The sequence below is a fragment of the Mixophyes fleayi genome, chromosome 5, assembly GCF_038048845.1.
Source record: "Mixophyes fleayi isolate aMixFle1 chromosome 5, aMixFle1.hap1, whole genome shotgun sequence".
In the NCBI taxonomy this organism is placed as follows: domain Eukaryota; kingdom Metazoa; phylum Chordata; class Amphibia; order Anura; family Limnodynastidae; genus Mixophyes; species Mixophyes fleayi.
In genome coordinates this window covers 45,676,701-45,684,615 of record NC_134406.1, presented here as the reverse complement: position 1 = coordinate 45,684,615, position 7,915 = coordinate 45,676,701, and positions in this window count along the sequence as shown.

The window sequence follows — 7,915 nt, the reverse complement described above, 5'->3', positions numbered from 1 at the left end:
GATAGGTAGGATGAGAACCAGGATAGGACAGTGCCTTCAAGACCTAGGGATTGTAGCGTTTGTATGAGGAGAGAGTGGTCAACAGTGTCAAATGCAGCAGAGAGATCCAGGAGAATTAGAAGAGAGTAATGGTTATTATTTTTTGCTGTGATCAAATCATTGACAACCTTGGTCAGCGCAGTCTCTGTGGAGTGTTGAGAGCGAAAGCCTGACTGAAGAGGATCCAACAGGTTGTTTGCTGTAAGAAAGTGTGTGAGGCGAGTGTAGGCAATTCTCTCGAGAAGCTTGGAGGGGCATGGGAGATGGGGCGGTAATTTACGAGAGATTTAGGGTCAGAATTCAGTTTTTTTAAAATGGGAGTAATCACTGCATGCTTGAATAGTGATGGAAAAATACCAGTAGAAAGAGAGAGAGTACAGATTTTAGTTAGAGGGGGAATGGCCAGAAGGCAGGATGGATTTTGCTGCCAGAGGTCCGCAGGTTGCGGCCCTTAGGTTAGCCCACTGGTGTGATAGGTGACAGATGGTTTGTAAGGAGAATAAACTCTGCAGAGGTAGTGTAGTACAGCACAGAGGAGCAGGATCAGCGAAATAAACACACATACAGACAAATCCAAGCTGTATACAGTGGGAACTCCAGGTCGGATACACTGAGGACACATAACACTCAGGAGAGTCGCCGGGTCGGATAAACAGGGGAACAGACAGCAGTGTAGTCAATAAGGATAGCCAGGCAGATACACAGGGGAACAGGCAGCAGAGTAGTCAATAAGGATAGCCAGGTCAGATACACAGGGGAACAGGCAGCAGAGTAGTCAATAAGGATAGCCAGGCAGATACACAGGGGAACAGGCAGCAGAGTAGTCAATAAGGATAGCCAGGTCAGATACACAGGGGAACAGGCAGCAGAGTAGTCAATAAGGATAGCCAGGTCTGATACACGGGTACACAGACAGCAGCGGATCCAGAAACAGAGGTTAAACAGGCCAAAGGTCATACACAGGGAAACACCAGAAACAGCAAAGGATACTCAGGGAGAGCCAGACACAAAGTAGTAACTTGTTGCTCTGACAAGACTGCAGTGTCCAGGTGAGCTTTATATAGTCTGTAGATTGTATATGCCGCCTCCCAGCCACGATCATTTGACTGTCCAACCAGGAAGTGCTGAGCTGTACACAGAGGCAGGGAAATCAGCAGCACAGGAGCAAGTAACTTTGTGACACTTACAAAAATGCTTTTTTCTTTTTTTTTTTATTATCCCCTGCACTACCTACAAACTCACCTCCATCACTTTAACTCCTCAGCTATCGAACTCAGCCATTTAACCTCAAACACCTTTTTAATACAATTAAATCTCTTCTCAGTCTCAAACCAACCCTTCTGATTACTGTCAATGCCCAAGATCTTAATTCCTACTTCAAGAAAAAGATTGATAATATCCAACATGAAATAGTAGCCACTTCCCCAACTAACAACCCGTCCAATTCCTTCACACGCAACTTCTCTTCATTTGATCCCACAAATTAAGATGAAGTATCTACTCTCTTCTTCTCTTCCTACTCTACCTATTCACCTGTTTCTATACCCTCACAAATCAGTCATTCCCTGTTTCCTGTGCTCATTCCAGCCTTCATTAATCTATGTCATTTTTCTCTCTCCACTTGTATCTTTCCATAATTATTCAAGCATGCAGTGAATATTCATATCCTGAAAAAAACAAATTCTGACCTAATTCTCTTGCAGATATCAGTCCATCTTTTAACTCCCATACCCTTCCAAGCTCTGTGAGAGGCTTGTCTACAGTCATGATCAAAAGTTTTGAGAAATATTATTTTTCATAAAGTCTGCTGCCTCAATTTTTATAATGGCAATTTGCATATACTCCAGAATGCCATGAAGAGTGATCAGATGAATTGCAATTAATTTCAAAGTCCCTTTTTGCATGACAATGAACTTTATCCCAAAAACAATATTTCCACTGCATTTCAGCCCACAGAAGGACCAGCTGACATCAGGTTAGTGATTCTCTCATTAACACAGGTGAAAGTTTTGAAGAGGACAAGGCTTGAGATCACTCTGTCATGCTGATTGAGTTAGATTAACAGACTGGAAGTTTTAAAAGGAGGGTGGTGCTTGAAATCATTGTTCTTCCTCTGTTAACCATGTTTATCTGCAAAGAAACACGTGCAGACATCATTGCTTTGCACAAAAAGGGCTTCACAGGCAAGGATATTGCTGATAGTAACATTGCATCTAAATCAACCATTTATCGGATCATCAAGGGAGAGAAGCTCAATAGTTGTGAAGAAGAACTTGCTCAGAAATGGCAGAAGATAAGTGTGAGTGCATCTGAATGCACAGTGAGGCAAAGACTTTTGGAGGATGGCCTGGTGTCAAGAAGGACAGCAAAGAAGCCACTTCTCTCCAGGAAAAACATCAGGGACAGACTGATATTCTACAAACGGTACAGGGATTGGACTGCTGAGGACTGGGGTAAAGTTATTTTCTCTGATGAATCCCCTTTCAGATTGTTTGGGGCATCTGGAAAAACGCTTGTCCGGAGAAGGAAAGGTGAGCGCTACCATCAGTCCTGTGTCATGTCAACAGTAAAGCATCTTAAGACCATTCATGTGTGGGGTTCCTTCTCAGCCAAAGGAGTGGGCTCACTCACAATTTTGCCTAAGAAAAGAGCAATGAGTAAAGAATGTTACCAAAACATCTTCGAAGAGCAACTTCTCCCAACCATCCAAGAACAGTTTGGTGATGAACAATGCCTTTTAGAGCATGATGGAGCACCTTGCCATAAGGCAAAAGTGATAACTAAGTGGCTCGGGGATCAAAACATCAAAATTTTGGGTCCATGGCTAGGAATCTCCCCAGACCTTAATCCCATTGAGAACTTGTGATCAATCCTCAAGAGGCGGGTGGAAAAAAAAAAAACCATAAATTCTGACAAAGTCAAGCATTCATTATCTATACCTCTTCTCTTAGGAACCTAATAAGCTCCTTTGGATATCAGTATCATCTCTATGTGTATGATACCTACATTTCTCTATCCTCTCCGGATCTCTCACCAACTGTGTTGGGACACGTTAATGAATGTCTTTCTGCCATTTCATCTTCCCACCTTAGGCAGGGAGCTCATGTTCGCTGCCTAGGTGTCGTTCCTTAACTTAGAACTGTTGTTTGTTTTCCACATTCAATCCGTATCCAAATCCTGTTATATTCATTTAAGAAACAGTTCCAGAATACCCATGTGTCTCACGAAATACTCTACAAAAACTCTAATTCATGCCCTTACCTCTGCTTCGGCTATTGCAATTATTTGTCTACCCTAACTAGACTATCACCTCTGCAATCTATTTTGAATGCAACCACACTAAAGTCATTTTCCTCGTATAACTTTTTTCTATTGCTGCTCTGCTGTCATAGTTCCTACATGTTTAATTCAATATAAAACACTTCTACTAACATACAAGGCCAAGAACAAAACTTCACCAACATGTATCTCTTCACTTATTATTATTATTATTATTGTAGATTTGTAAGACGCCACAGTGCTCCGCAGCAACGTACAGTAGGGATAACAGGACATACATAAAATAGGAACATACAAGGTAGACAAAATAAACGCAGACATGAAAACAAAGGGTATGAAGGGCCCTGCTCATTAGAGAGCTTACATTCTAAGTGAAAGAGGGCATAGCTAAAACAAGAGGGGTGAGTGTGGCTCAGAGTGGAGATTGGGACAGTTGTGAGGGTGCATTAGTGTGAATAGTGCTATTAGGGATAAGGTCAGCTCTAAAAAAGAGATGTTTTTAAGGCTGTGGGAAAGTCTGATTGAGCATGGTAAGGAGTTCCATAAGTGGGGAAAAGTCTTGTAGGCGAGGTGGCTACCAGATGTGGTTTCAAAATAGCTCCCAACTCAACTTCTCTGCTCTAGATCTGCCCAACCAATTTCATTACCAGCTCCCATTCACGGTTGCAGGACTTTTTTTCTGGCAGCACCCATTCTGTGGAATTTCCTCCCTTGTACAACCATCCTCCAAATCTTCAAGCGTTCCCTGAAAACTCACCTCGTTATGCAAGCTTATCAAATTCTGGGACTATCCTATTAACCCCCTCTAGGCTATTCTACCCAATTATCATACCTGTACACAGTTCACTCAAACTTTCATTTATTCTCTTTCTATTCTCAAATAACCCTCTGACCCCAAACCAACATTGCTGTGTGACTTGATCACACAAAGCCCCACAAAGCTTTACCTATTGCAATCTGTCTGAACATATATGCCAGTGGATTCCAAACTTTTTCAGTTCAAGGCACTCTTAGGGTCTCCAAAAATTTTCAAGGCACCCCTAAGCCAAAACAATTACCAAGTAGTCCCCCACCTTGCTTACCACTAGCCCTGGTCAAAGCACCCCTGTGAGATCTCCAAGACACCCCAGGGAGCCTAGTCGCACAGTTTGGGAACCACTGATATATGCAATATGTGTCCCTTAACCTCATCTATCTAACTCCTATTAATACCCAGTACTGTGTTTGCTCCCAGTTGTAAAGTGATGGGGAATATGCTGGTGCTATACAAATAATTGTTACCAATAAATAAACGTGACAAAATCTGAAACCAATCTGGTTTTCTGGACTTTTATTTGCATCCATCTATTCACACTAGTACCTGGAAAGGTTCTGAAAATTAGTGTATTACGTCTTGTAAACATCTGCATGTCATTGTGCTCCATCTAGTGGACAAAACAGAATTCTGAGTCTGTAAATATTCAAGATATATATAGCTACCTGAGAAGTTATTGGGGAATCATTACAGCTCAAACCCACTGATTGTAATAGTTCCCAGTAGTGTTCCTTAGCTTTATCTATGCTAATGTGAATTACTATAGGGTTCTTTCTATGACCACCTATATTCAGGCTTAGCTCAAACTGATACCTTCTAACATTCAAAGTTCTAGAAGCCAGGCCCTTAAGCAACCAGCTTGTGGATGGAGTAACCAAGTAAATACAGAACCTGTAAATTAAATTAAATGCCCAAATGCAAAACACCCAAAGTATTATAGTTTCCAACAAACTAATATTAAGCTCCTAAAAAATGAATGTAAATCCCTCATATTAATCCTAATTAGCACAAAAAAATATAACCAACTGACATAATAACTGGATGTCTGGCCTGTAAAGTAATCTGATGAAAATCAAGCTCACACCAGCATACTATTTACAGCAAGCCAGGTATATTACCCAGTCCTTACAATCAACAAGAGCACATAAATATTTTAAAATGTCCTTGTTGTCTTAAAAAGTTAACAGCAATCTATAGATATCTAAACTGTTCCTTCAGAATATTTGACACAATTCACATTTGGGCACTGAATTTAACACAGTTCTCTGGTGGAAATTGGCTTTAAGTGTTCACACTGCAATCACAGCCCTCTCCCTTATTGTAATTCGACCATATCACAACACAGAGTTAATTTGACATTAATACCCCTTTGTTTATACACTATAAATTCCTCAAAATGCAGAATTTACAAATGCAGTGTGGAATGGATTCAGCAGAATGGCAAATCAAACGTAGAACTGGAAGATTGTATCACCAGAACTTCACACTTTTGTGAAACACTCTGTTCCGTTGTGACATTTGTTTTGTGCAGAATGTGGTTCCTGAGCCCAAAAATAAATGTCCCAGAAACAAATATATACATTTTAATTCAAAGGGTCCTTGCTTGGATGAGGTAAAGTGAATACAGGTGCACTAATCCTCAGAGTGGGAGTAAGTGACAAGTAAGAGAGTACGGATACAGGTGCACTAATCCTCAGAGTGGGAGTAAGTGACGAGTAAGAGAATACGGATAGAGGTGCACTAATCTTCAGAGTGGGAGTAAGTGACGAGTAAGAGAGTATAAAGTGGGCAGAGAATAGTTGGAGAATAGTGCAGTTTGGTGCATTCTGCATGAGTGTGTGACACCCAGAGTCACTGGGATGTCTCAGTCTTGTTGAGCTGTGGGGGGGGGACAAAGACAATTTTGTATATTTTATTTTCTTAGTAGATGTACTTTGTGGTTGGGTACTTGTAGCTGAATATTGAAATAATAACTAGTAGCAACATGAGGAAAGGCTAACAACCATTTTGATAAGACATCTATCAAAGTCTGATAGGACAGTTCGCAAGTGGTTAAGCACAACAAATATATTTAAATAACTGAAATGAATCTAAAACACTGCTGTTTAATTAATTAATTAATGTTACTAATTATAATTATTCTTTCTCTTTTTGGATGAATATTAACTACCACTATCGTCTCTTAAGGAATCAGCACTTACCTTCCACTCCTGGGGGTAAATGTATCAAGTAGCGGATTCTGCAAGTCGCAGATATTCTTCGACGTTGCAGAGGAAATTTAAAAAGGCAATCGCTTTCAAGGCAAAACTTACCTTGAAAACAATTGTCGTTTTAAATTTCCTCTGCAAAGTCGACGGTATTCGGCGACTTGTAGAATCCACTACTTAATACATTTACCATCTAAAGTATTACTCTTTTCCAGTGAGGTGATTTCTATAGCATCACACAAATCTGAACATAAAATGAATATAGACATTTTGATCTGTCATTTGTAGTGGTCATAATTGCTACTGGGCCCCAAGGGAACCAGAAAACCAGATTCTCCATTTCCTGCTTGTTTGGCAGTGGAGGTGTTGGATATAAATTGTGGCTGCTCTATTATCGCACATCGCATCACCGTACCTGAACCTTGTTCCAAGACCTTCTACACCTGGTACCTCCACATTATTATGGGGAGGATTCAGACCCATACAAAGCTAAAATCATATCTGATTATAATGAGATTCATAATGCTCTGAGTGTCTCTTTTTAAAATACATCTTTCATTGAGCCTTAAACTGAGACTGTATTATATGCTGGGCAATGAAGGTGGCACTGGCAGGTTGGGGGGGGGTCTTGTTTCAGACTTCAGGGCCCAGGGTCTGTTAGCTACACTACTGAACCTTCCATTAGAAGAACAAATAAAGTAGCTGAGTTTTGAATGTAGATATTCAATATACCTGTAGGGCTTGTGCACACATGTGCAAGATAATTACACTAATAAATGCTATAATTGCTAGTTACTTCTGCCTCATTTGTGCCAACATTTAAGAACAATTTCTAACGACAGTCTGCGTGAATCAGTTTGTTTTGTGAACCTACATGTTCGGTAAGGATTACGCTATGCAAATGTATATAAATTATCATGTTTCCAAAGGGATGATTAGCATGGTAGCTGTTTGCCAGTAGTTGGTGCAACTGAACTAAGAGGCACAAAGTCTAACACACCCCCGGTATTCACCAGGGACCCCTGCAAGGCTTCACTGCGTGAGGTGTGCAGTTCGAGGTACTCCCAGACAGTCACTGGCTAAACAGATCGGTGAAGATAGCTTAGTCAGACAGTCCGAGATCAATAGTCAAATGCTAATGTGGTACCAGAACAGAATCCAAAGAGAAGTAAGGAAAGCCAAAGGTCAAAGCCAAACATGTATGCAGGCAGAGTTAGGTTCCAACAAGGGATAGTCAGAAGCCAAGCCGAAGTCAAACCGATGAATCACAACAGGTGTCAGGAGCAGGGAACTGGGTACTAGACCAGGTAAGTCCAGGAACTAAGAGGCCTAATACTCTGGCACTCTAATGGTGCCAGGATCCTCCTTATATAGGGCCCCCATTTATAAACCCAGCGGTCAGTGTCGGCGTATGATACAATTTCTACCTAACGTACCATGACCACTAGATGTTATTACAACATAATTGTTCTGAATTTTAAATAATATTAAATACATTTTAAATGACATATAATATGGAAAACAAGGGTACTGGTATTGGAAAAGCAATAGTTTAGAAAAGCAGGAACTTTCATAT